This window comes from Trichomycterus rosablanca, chromosome 24 (assembly GCF_030014385.1).
Source record: "Trichomycterus rosablanca isolate fTriRos1 chromosome 24, fTriRos1.hap1, whole genome shotgun sequence".
Taxonomy (NCBI): domain Eukaryota; kingdom Metazoa; phylum Chordata; class Actinopteri; order Siluriformes; family Trichomycteridae; genus Trichomycterus; species Trichomycterus rosablanca.
This window is the reverse complement of record NC_086011.1, coordinates 8,001,421-8,028,202: the sequence shown is the minus strand read 5'-3', so window position 1 is coordinate 8,028,202 and position 26,782 is coordinate 8,001,421. Positions and strand designations below refer to the sequence as shown.

At 41.6% G+C, this 26,782-nt stretch overlaps 1 protein-coding gene across 16 annotated transcripts in view; it reads left to right on the top strand.

Moving 5' to 3' along the window:
* The window catches only part of nfasca (neurofascin homolog (chicken) a), a 95,308-nt gene continuing 68,526 nt past the window's right edge, over positions 1–26,782 (top strand). For 15 of the 16 annotated variants that reach the window (XM_062987069.1, XM_062987076.1, XM_062987066.1 and 12 more), the window contains exon 1: positions 26,279–26,441. The gene's annotated coding sequence lies outside the window, so the exon portion shown is untranslated. Of the gene's footprint in view, positions 115–26,278; positions 26,442–26,782 lie in introns of those variants that run through there. The other variant, XM_062987064.1, reaches the window with a different exon arrangement.

Below are 26,782 nucleotides of genomic sequence, written 5' to 3'. Positions count from 1 at the left end.
AGGAGAGGACATCCGAATAATAACCATCAGTAGCCTACCGCATTTCCTGTCTGAACTGCGCGTCTTGTTTATACCCCACACAGCGGAATACGGGCTTTAGAAGCTGCTGAGCAGGTAAGAAGCAGAACGTCACTGGGGGTATTGCGGAAATTTGGGGATTTGTGCATATGGGACGCGACCGGCCTCTCCGACCGCGCTGGAAACGCAGGTGCGCTAAGTGAAAAAGCGACATTAAAACAAGTGTTACGGCTGTTTCTAGAACAAACGGGACTTAATGGTGGAAAAGCTGCTCTTGTAATTCTGTGTGTGCTTATCTTTGCTTGTGGTCCAGTTTGCATGGCTTGTATTGCGCATCTCTCAGTGATGCGGTGTCATCTTTTGCTGCTCTGCGCAAATTATAAACACGCTCCTGTCCTCCCAGGAATGCGCCTTTTTCCTCCAAGAACAGTTTGTTAGCCCGTGTGCGTCTTATAAACACAAAGAAAAACACAGCCTGAGAAGCATTTTGCTTTATTTTATTATGGTATTTGTGTTGAGGCCGCATCTAAAGCAAGGATGGAGGGATAGGGATGAAGGGAGGGATGGAGGGGAGGATACCTGAAATGAAATTGGTCCCTAAAATTGGTCTTCCCAAAACAAGAAGCCTCTAATTGGCAAACTTGACCCAACTATCAAAATGATATTCCGTAAGAGTCAGTATAGGTTTTGTTTTGTAGCATTAGAGCCCGTGCGTTTGGCCTAGGACTGCATAATGCTCTCTCTGCATAATGCAGTTAGCATGGATGGCTAAAACTTTTTGCAGACATCAGTGGTGCATTTTGTACTTCTGGTTCTGTGTGTCCAGTATTATTATAGTCCTCATAATAAAATTTAATATTTTGTAATGTAATTCTTAAAAAAAATGAATAAAAACTATTGGTCCACCATGCTTCAAAGTTTCAAACAAACAACTTTGAAGCATGGTGGAGGGAGCATCATGATTTCGGACTGCTTTGCTCACTTAGGGCCTTGACAACTTCATGAACTGGACGATTTATCAAAAGAGTCTAATGGCAATGGCGGTTCTAGACCATGTGAGGTGGGGGGGCCAGGCAGGGGCCAGATGCTATGTTAGAGGGGCCAATTACTTTCTGCCCAAGTGTGCATTGTGGGCATTAAGAGGAAACAGTTGATATTCAATAGAATTTAACATTTTATTTATGCAGTTTTCAGTCTACATTTTCTTGAGTTTGATGTAAACAGATCAACAAAGAATCACCATTTAACGCATTTGCTCTGCTTAAATGTCATTTATTCAGTCCTTTTCTTTTCCATATTTAATTTGAGTTACATATACCGTATTCCTAGGGGGGCTGTAGGAACCGCCAAGTGCCTGCAGTTCCCCAAGCTTTTGTCCAACACTTTGGCCACACAGTGTATGAGTTGTTCCCATTTACAGTTATTTCTATACCTTATAGGGAGCTTCAGATCCCACAATTGAATTATCCCCTTGATTGATTTTTTCTAAAGAATTAAAAATGCAAAAGGATCCCTCCTCCGGATCCCTATTCAGATATCTATCACCATAGGACCTGGTTTATCCACCTGGCATCTCCCACCAAGCTGGATTCTTCGACGTGAATAACCCAAAGTACACATGTCATCTCCTCCATTCAGGGGGTTGTAATACGTCTTCCACAGAGACATAATTTACCATGAAGTGAAATGTGATCTGTGGTATCAGATCTCAAAGATTGAATGCTGGTGAGGGTTTGTTCATTTGAATAGAGTGGAAGAGGTAGATTTTCACCCAGGAAGCCACATGCTTTTGGTCAGTGACCCTGGCTCGAATGGTTTATGACTCCATCTCAACTCTCGCTCATTCTGCAAATTATTTCAGTTAATTACGGTAAACAGTTGCATATTTAACATAATGTTTGCAAAGTCATTTTATCATTTAAAGATTAAACCAATTTGGTATTGTAGTAATTGCATGTATTATATTTAAGTAAATTATACTAGCCCACTACTGCTGGGGTCCAGAGTCTGAGTTCCTGGCGGATCTATCAGCTGTTTGGGTATTAACACACATACTTAACCGGATATGTCTGTTGATAGAGGTCGGCATTTTGTCCTGGGTGTGTTACTTTATAGTGCCCAATAATTCTGGGGAAACTAGACCCACCCCGAAATGAAAAAATGAACACCATGCAGTTGGTCATCCACTTACTGGCATGTTTTACTGAGGTGGGAAACAAACCGATCACCTAGCAACTCTGGCAGGGGCGAAATGAGACAATGGCAGGTTTGAACCTAGGGTTCTAGGTCCTCGGGGCTGTACTTAATCCACACGACCTGTTGTGTCACTGTGCTGCCCATCTTGGTCTCATCTATACACAAACATTGAAGTGTTGTTAAGCATCCACATGGTATTGCTAATGAGTTGTCAATTGAGGACCTTACTCAGTCTGTCACATACTCAAAGTTAATAGGTGAAGGTTTCTGCTTAACTGGGAGCTTTTTGCATTAGTAATTTGTGTGTTTTTTGGTGTGTGTGTGTTAGGAACAGTCACATTGGATCTTTGCATGTCACTGTGTGTCCATGCTTATTAAAAAACTTGTTTTTTTATTTGTGGTTCATCTATAAATGCCGCTTTGTGGAGTGTTTTCCTTAGAGTGGACACAATAACAGAAATAAGCAAGTAAAAGATATTTTTGTAGCTTATCTGTAACATTCTGGTTCTTCTGTAGCTCATTTAGCATTGCACGTTGTAATTAGCTACATTTGAAGACAATTCGCTTTATTGTGGATTGATACTCTTCTTGCAGTTTTTTAATGCTTTTCTACAGTCCATAGAATTTTTGGCATCAGGGTGTGGTTGTGTATTTCTAATCATAAGGACACATCTACAACTTTGCAGTCTCATCTAATTACCTTGAACACCTCCAGACTTTTGTTGTTAGCACAGGGCTAACATGCTTTGCTTGCTTTTTCAGGTCTGGATTCTAAATAATCGTATAATATTATTTAATATGTGGATAAAGATCGACACACGTTTCAAGAACGTGATGCTGAAGCTGGTAGTTTTGGCTTTACACAGCTCCAGCGTTCCAGGTTTGATCCTAAGCGCTAATACTCTTATTTGTAGAATTTGGCGTGTAAACTGAGTAGGTTTCCTCTTGTAACTCTGGTTCCCTTTCGAGCTCCAAAACAAAATATGTTTAATTATAGAGTTTCTACTCCAAATTGCCCATAATTCAGAGTGTCCGGTGCTCTGGGATGGACAGGATTGAATGGTTATGGATAATGAATGACTAAATGACCTGTCTGAGTTTCTTGGACTAGCCTGGCTGTCTGGCAGTCAACTGCATTTACGTCAAGTTTCCAATAGATGGTGGCATTTTGCCTATTTTTTGTCACATTTTTATTTTTGGCACATGTTTATCAGCCATAACATTAAAACCACCTCCTTGTTTCTACACTCACTGTCCATATTATCAGCTCCACTTATCATATAGAAGCACTTTGTAGTTTTACAATTACTGGCTGCGGTCCATCTGTTTATCTGCATACTTTGTTAGCCCCCTTTCATGCTGTTCTTCAATGGTCAGGACTCTCCCAGGACCACCACAGAGCAGGTATTATTTAGGTGGTGGGTCATTCTCAGCACTGCAGTGACACTGACATGGTGGTGGTGTGTTAGTGTGTGTTGTGCTGGTATGAGTGGATAAGACACAGCAGTGCTGCTGGACTGAGAATAGTCCACCAACCAAAAACATCCAGCCAACAGCGCCCCGTGGGCAGCGTCCTGTGACCACTGATAAAGGTTTAGATGATGACCAACTCAAACAGCAGCAATAGATGAGCGATCGTCTCTGACTTTACATCTACAAGGTGGACCAAACAGGTAGGAGTGTCTAATAGAGTGGACAGTGAGTGGACACGGACACTGTGTCTGATCCACTCATACCAGCACAACACACACTAACACACCACCACCATGTCAGTGTCACTGCAGTGCTGAGGATGATCCACCACCTAAATAATACCTGTTCTGTGGTGGTCCTGTGGGGGTCCTGACCATTGAAAAACAGGGTAAAAGCAGGCTAAAAAGGTATGTAGAGAATGTAGAGATGGCCTACAGTCAGTAATTGTAGAACTACAAAGTGCTTCTATTTGGTAAGTGGAGCTGATAAAATGGACAGTGAGTGTAGAAACAAGGAGGTGGTGTTAATGTTATGGCTGATCAGTGTATTCCACATTTCAAATTATCCTTATACCTGGCATCTTGCTTATGTTACATCAGTGGTAAGTGTGTTTGCCCTTTCATGCTGGTCACTGCTGGAATTTGAAATAAGCAACCAAAACCACATTACTGGAACACCTCGCCCTCCCTTAGGGTCATCGATGCCTTCTTATATGTTTCCCATCTTTATCTTTTTCCATGAAGTCAAGTTCCTTGCCATCTCAGGTTTCCAGTGCCGCGATAGATTGCACACCTTTCAGTTCATGGTCTTTGTTTTTTTCCGACGTTCTATTTTTAGCCGTGAAACAGCAGTTCGCTCCCGACAAGGGGTGCGTCTGGAAGAGGGTGTGATTAAATTAAAGAGCAGCGTTTGTTCTTGTGTGGGCAGACTAGCTTTGAGGCTTGAAACAACAACAAGCAAGGGAAGACACTAATGGAAAGGCTCAAACCCCCTCCCCAAAAGGCCAGCACGTCTGGGGCATACTCGGTCAATGCACTGGCTGGTTATGGATGTAAGAGAATACTAAAACAGGAATACATTGCAGCTGTGTAGGGATTAGAATCAATATCTAAGTCTCTAGCATAGGCATAAATTCATTTCAATGACTTAGAAAGCCTTGGGTAGTAGCGAAGGCATTAGCATAAATCTGTACATAAGCCACATCATGACGTTGTGATTGTTTTATGAGGAAAAACATTGGGCGGAACACGTATTTATCCATGATTGCTTTTGTTTTAATATAATATACATTATATAGCTTCAAAATTATTAAGTTGATATAGTCACACCCATTCCTGACAAGCAATCAAATGCTTTGTGGTGAGTTTGGGAAAGCTCTTTCCTGTTCCACTATGACTGTGCTAATATGTAAGAGGGACCACTACAGAGCAGGTATTATTTAGGTGGTGGATCATTCTCAGCACTGCAGTGACACTGACATGTTGTGCTGGTATGAGTGGATAAGACACAGCAGCGCTGATGGAGTTTTTAAACACCTCAATGTCACTGCTGGACTGAGAATAGCCCACCAACCAAAAATATCCAGCCAACAGTGCCCCGTGGGCAGCGTCCTGTGACCACTGATAAAGGTCTAGAAGATGACCAACTCAAACAGCAGCAATAGATGAGCGATCGTCTCTGACTTTACATCTACAAGGTGGACCAACTAGGTAGGAGTGTCTAATAGAGTGGTCAGTGAGTGGACACGGTATTTAAAAACTCCAGCAGTGCTGCTGTGTCTGATCCACTCTTACCAGCACAACACACACTAACACACCACCACCAACCAAGGTTCTCAAATGCTTTGTGGTGAAAGTTTGGGAAATCCCTGTCCTGTTCCTCTATGACTGTCCCTAGGGTTTGTATAGTGTATAAACCAAGGTCCATAAAAATATGTAACTCAGTATAGAGAGATGATAGGGGGTTTTAAATAGACAAACAATCCCAAACATAAAGCCTTGTAACCTTGGTGGAAACCTTGGTGAACTGCAGACATTTTGTCGACAATAACAGGCCAAAATTGAACCATGATGCTGTAAAAAAAAAATTCATAACATACAGATTGAAAACACACTTACTTACTAAGACTTTTGATTAGTCTTTCCAAATCTTGGATGTGTGGCTCCTATTCTGGGGTTCTAGGGTCTGGGCAGACTGGTCATATATTTTCTCCCCGCTTTCTCCCTTTTAGCGCGTCCAATTGCCCGATTGCGTCATGCTTCCTCTCCACCAATGCCGATCCCCTCTCTGATTGAGGAGAACGAACCTAACCCATGCCCCCTCCGACACGTGGGCAGCATGCCGTATGCATCTTATCACCTACACTTTGACGAGTGTAGTGCAGCTCAGCGTTGTGTACGGAGAGACACACCCTGAGAGCACTCTTTTCTCATCTCTGTGCACAAGTCATGAGAGAGAGACCGCATCCGGCTTAGTCTTGCTCATATCAGCTCATATCTGAACAACAGGCCAATCGTTGTTCATGTGGCCGCTCAGCCTTAGCTGGCAGGCAGAGCTGGGATTCGATACGATGTATTCGAGATCCCAGCTCTGGTTCCAGCGTGTGTCTTTCCAAATCTTGGATGTAAGGCTCCTATTCTGGGGTTCTAGGGTCTGGGCAGACTGGTCATATAAATTGACTTGATGCTTTGCAACATAATACTGATGTTATTAATTTGTGCTATCCTTATTACTGCTTATATTTACTTCTATACCCTCTATATTATGAGTGTTTATGTAAGTTCAGGTGTTTCCTTTACCTGTCTGATCAAAGTCAGGTTTGCCTCTTCTGTCCTCAGAATCACAAAGAACCCTAAACATGACATTTGTTGCTTTTAGTTTTTGATGTGCAATATCAAAGCAAGCTGAACATCTGGCTTGTAATAGTACTGTTTTTGTTCACTTGATCCTCACCCCGAGGATAAAAGCACATTATAAATATTCAATCTAGTTAAAAACATGCTATATGGCCAGATGATTGTAGACACCCTTTATTAAATTCAGGTGTTTAGCCACACCCTGTCCAAATAACATCCCTGTCATGATATTTAGCTCTGTATTCTACTGTACATTTTTCTATCAGTTTTGCTCTTACCAGTTTCCACACTATTGCTTGTAGGTAGGAACCTGGTAGGTAGGAACTCCAGCACACAGTCATACACATCACTGGGCAGATAAATGGTGCTAACTGCTCATATCTATACACCAGTCTAGTATAGCTGGAAAGTAATACAAGTCCATCAGCTGATTGAACATTGCATCAATGCTCTTTTGGACCTCCAGATATCAATTTTGACCACTAGACCTGAACGTTGTTGTGTACTCGGTCTTGTAGGTTGGTTTACAATTGACTGTCATTCACAGAGATCAGTTTCCATTAAATATTCTTCCCTGTAAAATCCTATCCATTATTTATTAATGTGGTTTCTTTGAGCCTGTTTGATTCATTGTCTAGTAAGTAGCAGGGAATCCGTTAACACGGAGCCTTAGAGCCTTTTCTTTTGTCATAGGAGGTGCTCCATTTAACCTTGACCATTTTATGGCCATTATAGGACTCCTTAAAGGACAGATGTCCCAAACTGACAGGAAATGTAATGTATTATTAGGGTGAAGCACATGTTCTGACACTCTTATCCATTAGCAGGAGTGTAAAACCAAATTACCAAATGAGTAAAGTATGTGGACACCCCATTTAAACATTTAGATCAGGTGTGTCATTCACACCCTTTGCTAACGGGTCTTCAATTTGAGCAATTAAGGGTTCAGAGCCTTGTATAGGGGCCCAACAGTGGCAACTTGGTTGGGCAAAGTGGTTGAGCTTACCCAACAACCTTCCAATTACTAGTCCAGTACCTGCACACGTGTTGGGAGAGGCGTGTGTTAGTGACCTGTGGTGTAGAACAGCAGAGAACAGTGATGGAGATACCAAACCATTCATTGTTGCCCATCCCCCATTACATGGATTGAAATGTTCCTGCTGTGTTGTGGTAGATAACAGGCAGTGTTAATAGGGGCGATGGCACTGGGGTCAGAGATTTAGAGGGTGGAAGGCCACATGTGGAGTGCCACATGCTCAGGGGGCGCATGCTATTATCTCAAGGTGTACAGCAGATATGGCAAGCCATACATAACAGACTATTGAGTTCGTTTCATTGTAGCATATGGAAGTCCACCCAAAAACCTTTGATTGTGTAAAGCATGATCTAGTTCAGTGGAAGAAGCTAAATTCTGCTAACTGTGCATAGAATAAAGACATGGAAACCTAAATGCTGGGCTTTTAGTCTCCAGTATGTAAATTTTTAATAAGTAAATGAATGTGTAATAAATATTTTAATCACATACAAACATACATGTAGATAAAGTAACTAATACACATAAATGTTACACATATTGTAGTTCCCAAGAACCTGTCTACTGTGGAGACCTTCAGGTTCTTGGTAACTACAATTTCCATTGACCTAAAGTGGGAGTCCAACACCAACTCCATCCTCAAAAAGTATTCTAATGTGGTATTCTAATTCTGATTCTTAATATTTGTATTGTAAGTTTGAGCACCCCTGATCCTTTATCTCCCAATCTAGTCATTTCCGGTTCCTGATTGTGAATCCGCTCTCACTGAGAACCAAATAAATACGCCCCTTCCTTCCCACATATATTCAGTGTGCTGCCACTTCTTGTCACCTGCCAGTATTGGCTTACCACACAGAGCTATATCGCGTACGAAGTGTCAACCTGAATGTCACACCTCACAAAGGCTTTTTAAACTAAATAGGCATAAGTTCTCAGGCGCACAACAAAATCTTGCGTAGGCTGTTATCGCTGCAAATGCTAAGTGCTAATTACAGCATTAATGCCAATGTTTGAGGTTTGGTTTGTACAGCAATTTCATGATTAGGTGTAAATTTCCACTAGGTTTTAAGTAATCAAATAAATAACAAAAGTGACCACCACTGAGCCCTGGGTTTGAATATCTGTGTGGCTATTGGCAAGCCGGCCATCCACACAGACATGATTGGCCATGTCTGAAGAGAAAGGCTGCAGCCATCCAACCCTGTGATGGATTACCGATCTTTCCAGGGTATTTAACTGGAACTGACCAGGTTAACGCTGTTGATGAAAATGAAAAAAAAAAAAAAAAGTATCTTAAGAGCCAGACATGCTGTTGGATTTTTTTTGCTTTTAAACATGCCAACTTTAATACAGTGAGCTGCACAAAGGAATATTAAATCTAATCTCCAGTTTAATACAGAAAGCTAAACATGCAGTTCCACAGCTTTACCGACAGGTGTCACCAGATCAATACGAATTGAATTGTCGTTTTTAAGTCAATTATTTAGTGATTATGTGCGAATATTACTGATTGCTAACATCCCTGGTTGAAAAAAAAACCAAGATTAGTGGAAATATGCCATGTTTAAGTCAATCCCTCTGTCATATTGACATGTATGCAAAAGTGTTGCTATTTTGATTAGTTCTTAAGATATCCAGACAAAAGAAAATGATATAAAATATATATTTTCCAATGGAATATTGCTCTCAAGGTTAGTCAGGAGTCAAAGGGGGGTTGTGGAAGGTTAAAGATACTGTATGTGTGAGATTGAGCATGTCTGGGACTGAAAGTATTAAGGGGGACACCATCACCATCACTCGACAGCTGACAGAGGCGTCCATGACCATCTTCCAGAAAAAACATTAGGAAGAAAAATGAAGACAGGAATGTGAAAGAAACGACATTCTATCTCTCTGAGGAGCGCTGGTCCACATTCCCCCTCTTTTCACCTCATCTAGCAGATGGACGGTGGACGCCAGGCTGCTCGTTGGAGTCTCCCCTGTAAGCCTTTTGATATTTAGACTCACCGGCCCAGCCCTCAGGGGGACGTCCGATTGTCTCCATTGTTCAGCCAAAACTGGGCCAAGAAAGCGGGGGCTTAACCGGGGAAAAAGATGAATGGAAAAAAAAGGGTCGGTATGATCTCGAAGATACACGGAATAAGCAGATGAGACGCGCCCGGCATTTCCACTGTCTTGTTAAATTTCTCGAGGGCTGAACAGAATGTAAATAGCAGGACGAGACAGAAGTCGGAGGGTTCGGATTCCAGGAGGATGTTTTCAGCCTGAAATTTTTAGAGTATCGTTGAATTGCTTCAGGCAACAAAAATCACAGGGGAATTTTTTGATGTTGGCAAATTGGCACAGAATAAATGTGGTGTAGTGTTCTGAAGAGTGTGGGGGTCAGTAGACTTAACATCTGACTGGGGCTGCTTAAAACTTGCTCTGCTCTTTCCTTACAATATAAAATATGTAGACACTTGAACATGCTCTTGATGGACATTCTATATGGACATTCTAAACAATGAGCATTCCTATTCATCCTAAAGCACCACAAAGTAATCAGATCGTGCCATAATAGACCTTGCATTGTGTACAGGAAAACAGTCATGCTGGAATAGTAAGGGGCCAAAATTGATTTTATACGCCTGTTAACAATGGGTGTGGATGAAACATGTAAAGTCATTCAGTAGGAAGGGTGTCCACATACTTTTGGCCATGTAGTAGATCTAATTACCTTTTATTTGACCAGATTTTCAGATTGTGTGGCAAAGCATGGTAGGTCTCTGGTTGCCGTCTGAAGTTTCACATGTTCTGTCCGCGTCCATGGGAGATGGCCAAGGGCCCAGCATGGATTAGCATCTTGTCTGGGGTGTGTAACGGCAATGCACCCAGTAATTCTGGGAAAACTGAGCCCACTGCTTCCCTGACCAGGATAAAACAGTAGTACAACGTGAAGTTAAATAAATAATAAGATATTAGCTTATGTTATGGGAATGGGCTTGGTGGTGCCTAATCTTTAATCATTGTCAGTGAGTTGTTGCATGTTCCTCTCATGTCCTTTAGGTTTCCTTCCACCTATGAAGAACATGGAAGGACATTGAATTTAAATTTCCACTAGGTGTTAGTTGTCAGATCTGCTGCTGATAATGCACCGCCACACCTCCAGAGGTCGCTATCCCCTGATTTTTAGTTTCCGGTGCTCACCTGTCGGTAATCAACCATGTTTAGTGTATATAAACCCTGTGTACAGATGAATACTTTGCGAAGTCTTGTATGATTTTCTCTACAATTCCAAGCGCTATCATTTCATGTTTTGATCATTGTGTATTGGACTCTTTTCGAACTACGACTACGATTTCTGGATTTGTGTTTTGGCTTTGTTTGCTCTCGGTATTTATTTTACCCTGTACGTTTCCTGGACTAGAGTTTGTTGTATCACCTAATAAACTTGCACTTGATTCCAAATACCTGTGTGAAGACAATCGTGACATTAGTAAGCAAATAAATAATAAAAGTGACCACTGCTGAGCCCTGGGTTTGAATCTCTGTGTGGCTATCAGCCAGCTGGGTATCCACACAGACATGATTGGCCATGTCTGAAGAGAAAAGCTGCAGCCATCCAACCCTGTGATGGATTAGCGATTTCTACAGGGTATTTCACTGGAACTGACCAGGATATTGCCATCAAAAAATAGAATCTTAAGAGCCAGACATGCTGTTGTTTTTTTTTTTTTTGCTTTAAAACTTGCCAACACTGATACAGTGAGCTGCACAAAGGGATATTAGATAAATAAATCAAGCCCTCAGAGTAAAGCACTCACAGTCTGGCTAATGGAACTGCTAAATCCAGATTCTTATCCATTAGGGATACTGTATTAAACAATCAATGACTAAATAATTAATAGGTAAGGGAAAACTGAATCAAATTAATCGGTAGTATTTGGGGGTGTAACAAAACACAGGCAACATTAATAGATTGTTTGGGGTTTCTGTTATTTGCTAAGTATATTACATGTATGCAGATGAGCTCTCCCATGAGCTCCGGACCATAAGCTTGTTGGATGTACCATGCCAAGACTTTTGGCATTAATATCAAGTTGGACTCCATTCTAGCCAATTTAGTCAAGTGCAAGGCACCAATATTGGACTACAATGTTCCAATCTATCCCAATGGTGTTCAGTAGGGTTGCCAAACCATGTGTTACACACCTCACTTTGTGCAGTCATTCTATAAAAGGCCACACTTCAATTAAATCCTTATGGTGTTGTCCACATATGAGTACACACTATACACAGTGCAGGTTTACATTTTCAGCATTTAGCAGATGCCTTTATCCAAAGCAACTTACATTACAGTTACAGTATACAGTCTGAGCAATTGAGGGTTAAGGACCTTGCTCAAGGGCCCAACAGCAGCAACTTGGCAGTGGTGGGGCTTGAACCAGTGACCTTCTGATTACTAGTCCAGTACCTTAACCATTAGGCTACGACTTGCCCGTTTTAAGTTTAGAAATCGGCACCTGTTTTGGGTTTGCCGTTACCCTTGTTTGTTACCTATTTGCTTGTTGCAAAGTCTTAGAGCGTCACGAGAGCCTGTACTGTTTTGTCTTCTTCCATCTCCAAATTTTCCATAATCCCAAATCACAGTCACAAATCTATGGTCAGCAATGGTCAGTCGATCTGCAAACAGGCTTAATTAGACAATGCTATGCAATAAGTCACACTGGTACAGGCTGTAGTCAAAGTACGTGACTCAGTACAGGCGCTCGTGATGATCTAATACTTTGCAACAAGCAAATAGGTAACAAACGAGGGTAACGGCAAACCCAAAACAGGTACAGGATACTAAACTTGAAACAGGTGTGAAAACTAAGACTAAAACCCTGGCGACTGGGGATGGGTGGGAAGCGAACATGGCACAAACTGGAATTCATTGAATATTAAATGGCATATGACATGACATTAAAAGGTTGTATGATTTACAGTTATTAACATGCATTTCGTTTCTTTCATTTAAGTCTGTCAATAATAGAAGTAGTGCACTTTCTAAAATCAATTAAACATGTAATTCACATACCAGCAATGTAGATTGTCCTTTGTGAGGTCAAAATAACACGTGCTATTAATATTTTACAGTCCGTATTGCCGATAGCGGGCATGTGGATCAGCCCTGGGGCCGTTTGTTGGAATGGTTCTACTGATTTACACATAGGTCATGAAATATTTAAGGATTGATCTTACTAAGAGAATTATTCACAAGTGTCACTAATATGCCCATTACATGCTATACATGCTATAGCTTAGTAAAATTAGGTCACAATACGGAGACTGAGAATAATGCAACCAGACAGTGGAATTGAGGGTCCGTTCTAAGCAAAGGTCAACAAGCAGCGTTGGTGTAAATCTTGCCCCATGTTACCATTCTTAGAATAAGTGTTAATTACCCTAGTATTCTTTATTAACTAAGACTCGAGTGAGTTTCCTGCTGTGATGGGTCATAAAAGATGCAGATTGCTTCCCCTTGATGACTCTGTGGACTGTTTTTCCCCTCTCAAAGGCCATAAGCTAAAGGTCAATGTGTGTATCTTTCTTTTAAAGGTTGTTACTCCAGGAAGCTAATACTAGGCACGAAGGACGCGACGCCCAATCGAAAAACAACACGCTGTATGATTGTAGCTTAATAGACCATTACAGGTCAGGCTGAAATGTCAGCAAGCAATTCTGACTAGGAAAATAGTGCAATAGATTCTGAACTGCCATAACTCATGGGGGTGTTGTGGATAGTGTATAGGGGGATGGGCAGCCTTCAACAGAGGCGACACTTAGCTTTCATGAAAAATTCATTTTGACGTGAGATGATGTGTAGCCCTCGCTTGCCAGCGTGACTCTAGTTACCCTATTTACAGTGTTTACAGAATTCTTTTAATCTTTTTGAATCCTGCGTGTCAGCATTTATTGAAATCGAGAACTAGTTCCCCTAGAGAAGATATTACCGGATGCTTAGAGGTAAAGCAGTGTTTTAAATTCTATTAATAATTATTAGATGCAAAACTTCTACTTCTACTGTCCACTCTCCTCTCGCCTTAGGGTCTCTTTGCCTGTCAGGTTGAGCAGACCATGTCTATAATTCAGAACTGCAAATCCGAGCTGAGGTCACCCACTGCCTAAATGTATTTAATTACAGCAAGAGCGCCTGGGCAAATTGGCAAATGTGCAGTGAACCAGGCTAAACAATACCTGTAACGCTGCACTTTTAAGGACTTTTTAAACACATTGGTGTTTATATATACACCGATCAGCCATAACATTAAAACCACCTCCTTGTTTTCACACACACTGTCCATTTTGTCAGCTCCACTTACCATATAGAAGCACTTTGTAGTTCTACAATTACTCACTGTAGTCCATCTGTTTCTCTACATACTTTTTTAGCCCGCTTTCATCCTGTTCTTCAATGGTCAGGACCCCCACAGGACCACCACAGAGCAGGTATTATTTAGGTAGTGGATCATTCTCAGCACTGCACTGACAATAACATGATGGTGGTGTGTTAGTGTGTGTTGTGCTGGTATGAGTGGATCAAAACCGTGTCCACTCACTGTCCACTCTATTAGACACTCCTACCTAGTTGGTCCACCTTGTAGATGCAAAGTCAGAGACGATCGCTCATCTATTGCTGCTGTTTGAGTTGGTCATCTTTGAGATCTTCATCAGTGGTCACAGGACGCTGCCCACGGGGCGCTGTTGGATGGATATTTTTGGTTGGTGGACTATTCTCAGTCCAGCAGTGACAGTGAGGTGTTTAAAAACTTCATCAGCGCCACTGTGTCTGATCCACTCAAACCAGCACAACACACACTAACACACCACCACCATGTCAGTGTCACTGCAGTGCTGAGAATGACCCAGCACCCAAGTAATACCTGCTCTGTAGTGGTCCTGTGGGGGTCCTGACCATTGAAGAACAGCATTATTATAGTCAGTAATTGTAGAACTACAAAGTCACTGTGTTCTTCAGAGACACTATATGATCAAAAGTATGTGGACACCCCTTTAAATGATTACGTTTAAACATTTAGCCACACCCATGACGAACAGGTGTATAAAATCAGGGAAAAATTTGCTTAATTTTACAGACCTCGTTTTTACAGACCTTAACGGTTGAATGTAAACCTAGAACATCCAGCAACGTTGCGAGGCTTCATGTTCTGTCTCAAAGACGAAAATTCATGTCCCCCCCCCCTTGCAGCCACAGAACTGGTTGGGTGTTTTCCAAACTCAGTTACCCGAGGAGTGTTTTTAGCTGCTTTAGACCTTGGCATCTTGGACATTTTTACTAAGCGATTGCTGACTGAATTGCCGTAGGATTGTTAGGACCGCCTCATACTGCAAATTAACCAGTAAACATGATGCACTTGAATGCTACGTGAATAAAAAATTTTAAATCGCTAAACACAAACCATACATTTTGAATTCCAAAAGGCTCATTTGATGGTTTGTGACATGATTTTCACAGCCGTGAATTAGGTGGGGTCTTAGTTATAAGCTGCCCACTTTCTGGCTACAGTTTAGGTTATGACATTGTCTGATCAAGCATGACTGTCCCAGTACAAGAGGCTTCTTATTGAATTCGGACTGGGATATCCAACAAGCCAATGCTGAGTTGTCTACATTCCGTACCCTTGACCATAAAGTGTATTCCCTTGTATTTCCATAAGTACAATACAGTTTTGTGTAATTCATGGTTTTTAACAAACACAACATATAGCAGATGATAGTTATTTACAGTAACTGTTCCAGCACATGAAACAAAGCATGAAATATAGTGACCATGATCTGCCACGGTCATGGTTTGATTGTCAGGAATAATAAGCATGCATCCAGGTGTTTCACCCAGCGGCATCTGTAAATCACGGCATGGTAAATAGACACAGTCTGCACTGTGATGTGTCTGTCATTATACTTTCCCACATCTCCCAGTGGAATAAAAGGTGTCAAGGTGTTTTCTCTCCATGTTGTAACATACAGTATGTGGAAAGGATAAGTCTCCAAACGCTGCTAATAAGATACAATCATGAGGAAAATCTGGACACCCTAGGTCAAATGCAATCAATACACATCTGGATTTATTGCATAAAAACAGCCTGGCTGGGATGTAGAACAGTAGAATGAGCATAAATACCAAGACTTGAATTAGTACAGCATTTAGAATGTTGATTTATATACAAAGAACGTGGGTAGCTAGAAGTCTATTATAGCATGGGTCCTTCCTTTGTGGAGTTTGCATGTTTACCCTGTGTCTGTGTGGGTTTCCTCCGGGTTCTCCAGTTTCCAGTTAGGTTCATTGGAAATACAAAAATTCCCCTAGGTATGAGTTTGTGTGTGAGTGTGTTTGCCCTGTGATGGACTTGGAACTGTTCAGGGTGTTTCCTGCCTTTCGCCTAGTGAATCGGACCCACCGAGACCCTGAATAGTATAAAGTGGTGGTAAAACAGACAATTAATGAATGTTTAAAAACACACGCTCGGATCTCGAATACATCGTATCGAATCTCAGCTCTGCCTGCCGGCTAGGCTGAGCGGCCATATGAGCAACGATTGGCCTGTTGTTCAGATATGGGTGGGATTAAGCCGGATAGGGGTCTCTCTCTCATAACTAATGCAATTACGACCTCTGCTGGCTGATTGATGGTACCTGCACAGAGATGAGAAATGAGTGCTGTCAGGGTGTGTCTCTCCGTACACAACGCTGAGCTGCACTGCACTCGTCAAAGTTTAGGTAATAAGATGCATACGGCATGCTGCCCACGTGTCGGAGGGGGGCGTGGGTTCTCCTCAATCAGAGCGGGGATCGGCATTGGTGGAGAGGAAGCATGACGCAATCGGGCAATTGGACACGCTAAAAGGGAGAAAAATGGGAGAAAATGCATTAAAAAAAAAAAATTATATATATATATATATATATATATACAGTATATATATATAAATATATATATATATAAAAAATATATATAAAAGTATATCATAGGATAATATTCAAATAATTATTTAAGAATTCATGAGGCAGTCAAATCTACAGTAGTGTGATACGAATACTAGTCTACTCCCGCAGAACTCTCTAAGGAAAGTTTGGGTTACAAAGCATCATTAGTGTTTACATTCAGAACAAGTGTCCATCAAGTCCTAAAGGGAGATGACATCATTATTAGTGCATCTCAAAGACTGGGCCGGGAATCGTATATCAGATTCTTATGGAGCTATCTGCTTACAAATCAGTGTTTAAAACAGTAGAAATTAAACTTTGCGCTCCTTATTGATCTGAAGCAGATGTTTGGTCTGAAATACAGATGGCTTTTTTTGCTTCACTAATGAACTATGCAGAGCTACTTCGCGCTACTGATGTCCATCTGCTTTGTCCCATTGTGTCCCAAAATGTTGCCGTGTTAGAGAGGGGGTTGCATGTGCGTACTGGCGGGGGACCAATGCTTCTAGACTACTGCGGGGGTATTCAGGGGTTTTGGCAGCAATTAACCGAAGCAAGAACATCACCTCCTGTTGATGCAAGGGCCGAACCCCCATGCCAGAAGAAGGAGGAACGGGTAAGTCTGCATGTGTCAGCCGTCCTTTGACTGACGAGTGGGGAGGTGCTTTTATTAATGCTAACACACATTCAGTGTTAACTAGTGTGGAGACTAAGCAGAGCTTAACACATCAGATGCCACAGTTGCCTCCTTGGCTGACATACAGAAAGTATTCAGACCCCTTGACTTTTTGCATACTTTACTGTGTTATGGATTTGATTTTAAATAGATATAATTGTAATGTTACCCATCATTTAAAACTGAAACATACTTTTATTTACAAAAGTATTCAGACCCTTTGTCAGTTGTGGCAGTCCAAATGGTGGTCAGGTACATCCAGTTTGCTTTAGTTATCTAAAACTCAACTGGAAAGCCACACAACTGGCTCTATAAGACATCAATTATGCTGCATTGTCAGAACAAAAAAACAAGCCAGGAAGTTCTGGCAAATGTCTGTGATTCTCCACGATTAAATTGTGGCAAGGCATAAACCAGGGCAAGGATATAAAATAATGTCTACATTTTTGTGTGTTCCTATGGGAGACACATGAATGCAGCCAAAACCAGGTGCATCCTTGATGAAGACCTCCTCCAGATCACCTTTCAATGCTACAATGACCTGAATTATACTAGGGACGAATCTCTTAATGTTCTTGAGTGGCTCAGCCATAGACAACATAAACCCTAGCAATCATCTGAGGAGAGACCTGACGATTGCAATTTACTTCCAATGTGACACTACCATGCAGTCTTACAAAGCTTGAGATGATCTGCCATGACAAATGGGATAAACTGCCTAAATCCAGGTGTGCAACATTTGTAGAGATGTATCCTAGACAATATGAAGCTGTAAAAACTGCCATAAGGGCTTCTACAAATGATTATACAAATGATTCTATTAGCACCCGGCTTCCACAGGTACCATCATCATCATGACCTGCTTCCTTCAAAGCTGAAATCAGCTAAGAATGAGTTACTGGCAGAACTGGTTGTGGCAGAACCAGTTTCAAGGGGAAACACTGGATCCAAGACCTTGCAGGGCTTTGGCCATCTTTTCTCCACAGGTGTAGCCGAACATGTCTGTGTAGATGCCTGGCCGGCCGATAGCAATGCTCCAATTGAAACCCAGGTCCCAACCAGCGTAATTTTTGCTTAAGGAAGATTCCCTGGTCTGTACCCACCTACATTGGCTCTCTATGTGCCCTACATGGGCAACTCATGAAAAATAATAGTGACTTGTAGTCTGGCAGTGTAAAAGTGGAGCTACTTATTCACTTGAGTAGGGTTTTAAAGTCAAGTCTCCTGCATATTTTTGGGAGTGAGGGTGAGGGTTAGGAAGCCCAGAAGTGTCCAGCTGACATTGACATGGACATATGGAGAACTATCAAACTTCAGGATCAAAACCAGGTCACCAGGACCGTGTTGTTTTGTGGCACCCATTCTCACCTGCATCACCATGCCACCCTCACTTTAGGGGAACAGAGGCAGTTTCTTCTTGTTGCAGACATCAAACCTTGAGTCATGGTAAATATTGGTACGTTGTTATTAAATCGTCAAAGCTGTTTGTGATTCTCTGGACACATTGTGTTGATTCATTTGAACTTTTCAACTGACCACCTGCTCTACCTGGTAAATGGATTCCCTCATCTTCGCTTCCTTCTACTCTCTGATTGTGACCTGCTATAACATCAGAGCTTATGGCACATTATTTGATTGTTCTAATCAGAACACACTGACGTTCTCGTTTTTCTTGGATTCTTTATAGCTTCTATTAACCTAAACCGAAGTGCCCGGGGCTAATGGCAGAGACACTGGGACACAGTGTCCTGCTGTTTAGAATGGTCTTTGTCCCTGTGGCTGAGGCATATGTGACATCTGCTTTCATGAGTGTATAACCAGAGCTTAACTTTTGACCTCTGTGTGTCTAAAGGTTTCATTCATTTTAATGTAGCATAAGTACTATTTATTTTGTACTTGACGGGGTCAGAAGCAGTGCCGATACTAGAAATGCAACCAATTCATGAAGGGTTTTCGCCAGTATTTAACTCCTGTTATTCTTGTTAAATAGTCGAATGTGAAAGCATTTTACAAATTATTATTACTAATAGTAGAAGTATTTTTGTAGCCTAATTTTTTACTAGCCTATAGTCATGACTTCCTTAAATTTTCTTTAAACTTCATTCTTGGATGGTTGACCACATGACCACAAGTATCCAACACCTAACCGTGAGACCAAATCGGAATGAATTTTGGAACTTTCTCCACAAGGTTTTGGGGTGAGTTTGAGAAAATGTGTGCCCGTGTTTGAGATCCTGAAGGTGTTCTGCTGGGTTAAGGTCAGGGCTCTGTGCAGGCCACTGGAGTTCCTCCACAACAAACCTGCCAAACTATGATAAAACATGATAAAACAAGGAAAGGCCTTCCCAAAAGGGGTTTTAAATTAGCATTTTGTTGGGGAAAAGGTATGACCATGCAGAGCCTGGAAGATTTAAAAAGCGACTTATAATTGTGACCACATACAATCCAAGCAATTGAGGGTTATGAGCTTAAGCGCTCAACATTGGCAGATTGGAGGTGGTGTGGCTTGAATTAGCAATTCTCCAAGAAATAGTCCAGTACCTTAACCAGTAAGCTATTGCGCTACCATTGTCCACTGTCAAATTAGCCTTAACCTAGATATTTAGCTGTGGCTCACAATGATTCTGGTGTTGGTACCTTTATAAACTTACACTTTGCTTCTAACTGAAGTCCAAGTGAAGCTCTAAAATGTAGTGAATGCAATTATTATTAATTACGACGACACATATATTGACACAAAGACGTGGTCCATGAAGACATGGTCTTGTAAAAAGCCCATGCAGAAGAGTGGAGGCTGTATAGCTGTAAATAAGGAGAACAGCTAGATTTTAAAACCCAGGATTTTGGAGTGTGAAGGCCAACAAGCTCATCTTTAAGTGGCCACATACTTTTGGCCATATTGTGCATGTCTGTAACAGCTGTGACATACGCATAAATGCTTACATGTAACATACTGTAGTGAACAGATGCTCAGGTGGCATAAGGTTTTTAAATCTCATTGGTGCTGTAGGCCAGCCGGGCGTCTACACAGATGTCAACCTTCAGGCTGAGTATGAAGGTGGTTGGCTGAAGCTCTGCGATGGTTTGGCGCCCTAGCCAAAATATTCCTGCCTTGTGTCCTGTGTTTTAATGATAAAATTAGCTTTGTGTATGAATGTATGCCTGCAAAACTTTGGTTTGAGTTACTTTTCACCCATATAAGTCACACATTACAAAGCTATTTCAATAAATAAGGCATGTAAGTCACGTGTGAGTGTGGCTTTAGGATGATATTCAGACACATATGGTTGTCCATAAAATGATGCCCAGGCTTTTGTGCACTGCAGGACGTCTCAAATCTAATCAATATAACTGATTTGCAGCCTTGTGCTTGATTGCTTCTGCTGTCTTACTTTCCATTTTTTTACCTTACATCCATAGGCAAAACAAACGAGCGGAAACGATAAAGTCAATTGAAATGAATAAGTACGAGGATTACAACAGGAGACGGGCGGATACGGCTGGGTCTCGTTTGCCGGAGGCAGCAGCTGTTCTTAACTGCTACCTACCTTTAATCGGACCATTCGAAAACTCTCTGTCCCCTTGTGAAAGAGAACATGGGCCTCGGGGTTATGGGTTTGACAGAAAGTAGACCAGCTGTCCCAAATCTAAAGACTTCCTTTTAGGCCTAATCCCCAAGATCAACAGCTTTTTGTGTTCAGTTGACTCTGTGGTTACATTGTTAACATGTCTGTTGAACTTACTCTACTTGTTTGGACTTCTTTATAAAGAAAAGTTTGCCCTTGTGCCTAAACCAGCACCACTGAGCGTTTTATTAGATACGTTGGCCAGGGCGCCAATCCATCGCAGGGCTTTGGCCAACCACCTTCAGACTTTGAAGGCTGAACTGAAGGTTGACATCTACTGTATGTAGATGCCCTGCTGGCCTACAGCATTATTGAGATTCAAACCTGGATCTCAGCGGTGCTGGTCCAGCAAAACGCTGTACATTTTTTTACTCCTACTGTACCCCATTTATCTTTTGAAAGACACCCACATGGGACCCTCACTGGCCAGACGGTGTTTGGGTGGTGGAAAGTTCTCAGCACTGCACTGACACATAGTAATTGCACTATAGTGGTATAAGTGTGTCAGGTGCAACAGTGTTGTTGGGGGTGGGCAGATATGTGATCTCCAGGACTGGTTTGGATGCCTAGCTTTGCTCTGTGTATGGAACACTGGCAGGTGATAAGCGGCCACAGATTGGACACATGTCAAGCCAAGATGTCAGTGAGTACAGTTTCCTACATCATCAATCCATTGGTATTCCAGGGTATTCCTGCCTTGCGCCCAGCATTGGCCGATGGATCCGGTCCTGCCACAACCCTGTTGAGGATAAAGCAGTTGATGAAAACGAAATGAAATTAAATGAATTCATTTTACATACCTATTAGCAATGGATGTAGCTGAAACACCTGAACTAAATAATAAATAGGGGTGTCTACATAATTTAGCCATATAGTGGTAGTTGACCAAAAGAAAGAAGACAAACAGAATGTTTTGACAGGAAGCTCTGGATCTCTCTGTGAGACCTCCAAATCTCTGAGTAGTCACTAATGATCCACACAGTTGATGGAATCTGGGGTTCACACACTTCGGGACATTCTGTTAGCGTCTGCTGTTTCGCCGCAGGAAGCTGTGTGTTCCTGAAAGGTTGCGAACGCTGCATTGTGCCTCATGTTTGGATTTTAGCGCATGATTGATTTGCATAATAAAGGCTTTTTTACTCTTTCATGGCCATAATGGGTCTGTCTGAAATTCTAGTGAGCTGCCTTGCTGCCGACTACCTAGGCAGCTGCCTAAGTAAAAACTGTTACATTGGGTCTGTCTGAAAACCTAGTGAGCTCTCTACATAGATGCATTTTATGTCATCCTACGCTCCAGAGAAGAAGGCATGTCTAAATTCTTAGATACCTTAAAATGCTGCCTACTGAGGTGCCTTAATTCTAAGTGATAATCTGACTGAATAACGAAGGGAGCATCTGATGCTTCGGTTTGAATGGCCTGAGGCTAACTGTGTTAGCTTAGTAAGCACAAACTGCATTGATGTAATCTCTGTCTAAGCAATGCATCTAAATAATCTGCCTCATGAGTTCAATGTCTTATTAGAATCCACTCTACTTAGGCAGCTGCCTAGGTAGGCAGTAGGCAGCAAGGCAGCTCACTAAGTTTTCAAACAGATCCTTTCTCTCTCTCTCTTGCTTTCTCATTCGGCACTAATCCGGTTGCCTCTGTTGTCCCAGTTTCACCTCCTAAATGTTTACAGAGTGCATTTAGTTCTCTGCCTGATTCCCTGTAATGAAAAGCTCATTGTGGTGCAGGTTGACCGCGCCGGAGTGTTTACTCCGCCACAAAGCAAAAGGTTGTGTTAGCAAAAGCGGCGTATGCTAAGCAGTTCACTGTACATCTGGCTCAGGAGATGTTTTCAAACTTTTCCATGATTTTTAACGTGACCCAGGCAACTTGCTGCATCTTTTTGCAACTTGCAGGCAATGATGCATCTTTTTTTGTTGAATTTTCTATTTTTTCAAGCTTTTTCCCCCTAATTTTCTCCCCTAATCTAGTCGTGTCCAATGCGTCCTCTATACTGATTCAACCGCTGACTGAGGACGCCTCTTAACTGGCACATGCCCCCTCCGACATGTACAGTCAGTACAGACTGTGTTTTTCACCTGCACGAGTCGAGTTACCTATACATATATACCGATCGGCATTGTGCACGGAGAGCCACACCCTGAGCAGCATTATTCCTCCATTCCTTCCATTATTACATACACGTTCATTTCGCGTTTTGTGCCTGTTAAAATGTGTTTATTTAATTATTATTATTTTTTCTACAACCCATTTTTGGTTCCAGGGTCACAAGCCAGGGTATAAGCAACAAATGAATTGATTTTACTAATTACTAATTACACTTGCTGAGCACTTTATTAGGTACACATATCTGGCACGTACGTTCATTGATTATTTTATAAGCTACACTTACTATACAGATTTGAGGGTACTGACTGTAGCCCATCTGTTTTTTGGGGCGCTTCATCACCCCCTGTACCCTGTTTACCAATTGAAACGGGCTTGTAATTTTACAATAGGACCGCCACTGACCAAATAGTGTTTAGGTGCTGGACCATTCTCATCACTCCAATGACATTACCAATGACATGGCAATGACATGGTCGTCCTGGTATGAGTGTATCAGGTGTAGCAGTGTTGTTGGGATTTTTAATCGTACTACCTGGTTGGCACTGGATGTAGGTGTACAGTTCAAGATGGTTACAGGGCGCTATGGCTTTATATTTTTTGGAGGTGTTTAAAATCCCAACAACACTGCTACACTTAAAACACATTACTATGTTATTACAGTGGTGAGTGTACAGAGCAACAGATAGTTTATAGTCTGTTTACACACAAAGTTCACTTTATTGTTGGTGTAGCTTTTAAAATAATCAATGAATGAGTGTACCACATTTATCAATTGTACCTAATAAAGTGCTTGGTAAGTGTATAACCACATATTAAACCAGAATACAGACAAACAATAATGGTAGAGCTGGTAGAGTGGGTTTGATGTACTAGAATAAAGATGTTGCCACAATTCAAAACATAAATCTCCAATAAAATCCACCTACTGATAATACGGGCGAGTAGAGAAGCGTATAAGAGCTCCTGATTGGCCTGTGGTGAAAACAATCCGGTCATTTAGTACACAGCGCCCTTGTTTTGCATCTGCCAACACTGGAGCCCACACAACAGACGTCAGCAGCAAGGAGGGAATGTCAGACATCTCCCCCAGCCAGGGATGTCTTGTCTGATGTCCATACAGCTCTAACTCTACAGGCCAAAACCACAAAACCTCATCAACAGATGGTTTGTGAAGGACGTTGGTGTGTGAGAGTAGAGGAGGGCTAAACACTTCATTCAGCTAGGTGGGCGCACTCTCTGAGTTCGAATCTCAGCTCTGCTAATTCACATTGCAATTGATATGAACACTATTTACTAAAGCTGTAGCTAATTAAGCAAATCGTGCCTGGTAACACCGACCAATTATTCTTTACTTGATGCGAATTAGTAAAAACCATTAAGTTAAAAGGTTAAACCAGTTATACCAGTTATAAAGTTATAAAGATAATGATTGCGTGAATAATTACTCCACTCTGGTACGTACAATTATTGATTATTTTATAAGCTACATCTACTGGAGTTATGGGTTACACATGATTCATTAGTTCAAGTTCAGTTTGAATGACCGTCAAGGGCGATTTTTCATCTCCAGGTCACCTAACTCTGTTTAATTAATAAAAATGATGGCAATCTGGTCCCACTGTGGTTTACAAGATGTAACATAAAGCTCCCACAAGGGGGCGTTCTTGTACAGGTTCATTTTGTGTTCATGTGCCTGTTAAAATGAGTTTATTTAATTATTATTATTATTTTATTATTATTATTAGCACTTTTCTATGCAACCCCAGACCTAACTGACATGTCTTTGGACTCCGAAAACTGGAGCAAAAATACTCATACTAGTAATTAGGGCTGGCACCGATCCAATACTCTGATATCGTTGCTTAATGTAAATAACACTTAATGTAAATAACACAATGTAAATAAGGCCATTGTTTGTGTGTAAAGCAAATAACACACAAAGATACGTTCCAACAGAGCGCCGTTTATTACCAGCTCACTTGGCAACTGCCGTAACAAGGTGCATCTTGATGACATCATTAACATGTGCCACTGATCTACAACTCATCCACAACAGCCATTCAGAAATTTAAACTCACTGATCCACTTCAACTTCTACTACTGCCACATCTAAATACACTGTTTAAACACAATAAAAATGGCTTTATGACTGATAAATCGCTCACCTGAGATAAAGAAAACCTTTCTTGTCCTGGCTTGGAGATATCGCACATCCTCAACGATTAATCCATTAGTGTTAAGAAATAAAACAAACGACACCGTTTCTCGTTTAGCCACAGATGTCCTCTTCAAAATCCAGCAGGGTTTAATCATCTAAAAACGTGACAGAACGTTAACGGAAAATCTCAACCAAACTCTGCGTCAATTCTAATTGAGTTTGTCAAGTCCATCGCGTTTGATTGACATCCACATCTTCCAATTGTTGACACTTTGGACGACACGCCGTAAAGCGAGATGTGTCACGTGAACAACAGCTCGAACGTAAGTGGAACCAAAAATGCTTGAGTGTGATGTTGTAGGTTCTGTATTTATTCCTTTAGAATATTTGTTTCACAGTCTGAGCATTGTTATTTAGATAGCTAGTAATATTAAAAATGTTTTTTACACTCTGCTGTACAAGTTTTTTCCAATTTGTTTCGTTTTGGGCAGCATATTGGCTCTGGGTAGCTCTGTCGCCACACATCAAGAAGTTTCTGTGTTCGTTTCATCTGTAGGGTCACATATCAATGCACCCCTAGTGCCGGTCCCAAGCCTAGATACATAGGAGGGTAAAAGAGTATTTGTGTCATCTTTAATGGAAAACTTTGTTCAAAAACATATTGAGGAAATGGACAGGAGAATGTCAGGTTAGGTGTTCCATCCCCGAGTCAGAGGATGAAAAGAGGCAGTGACCTGAGATCACGAGGCAAGAAAACACTACAAGTAAAGCCACAGGAAACCTTATTTATGGGCTATTCCTTCGAATCGGTGCCATTTGTTAATGAAAATTACCTTTAAAATGCATTTTTTTATTGAGCAAAGTGTCCTGCTCATTGATCTATTTGCAAAAACTCCCTGTAACACTGTACACTTATGGCTGTTTGTGGGTGTGCATCCGTGCTAGTCCATGCGCTCGTGCTCTCCAGGACGGGGGTGGGCACTACCCAGAGGGCTGTTCATAATTCATGAGGTGGGCTGGGATCTGGGCGGTGACAGATGCGAATGTTTCTCGCTGCATGTGTGAGAGCTCTCAGAATACACAGCATTAGGGATGCAGCAAGTAAGGACACACATTAACACGCATCCTCAATCATACACACAGTACCACAGACAACAGTAACAGTGACCCGACTTCTCAATGCCCATGTGGATTTAATACCAAGACTGGGAGTTTCATCAATTACACACTTATCGTACCACCGGGGGGGAAGGAATCTACCTGCTGAGGATGCTTCCGGCTCGGGGCCAGCTTCGTTTAACCAGGACAGGAACTCTCATGTGAGAGGTAAGATGTTCGTGCTGCCTGTCGACCCTCTTTTTTGGTGATCGTTCCTTTTGTCTGAAGAAAGAAAGAGAGCAGGGATTGACTCTTTGCTTTTATTCATTTATTTAAATCGTGCTCGTGCAACCATGCTGGGCTTTTGTGCGCTTTCACGAATGCCCAACGTCTGGCTTTAGTACTGTTTGGATAATTGTTGGACCCCTTGATTTAGCAAGACTAGATTTTTTTTCTGTTGTGATTTTTGGGTCTGAACTGACTAGACACCGATTGGGTTGTGATGCTCATTTGTCATGGCTGCTGCACGTGTCTCTTTTTTCACCCTTGATTGCTTTCAAATGACACTT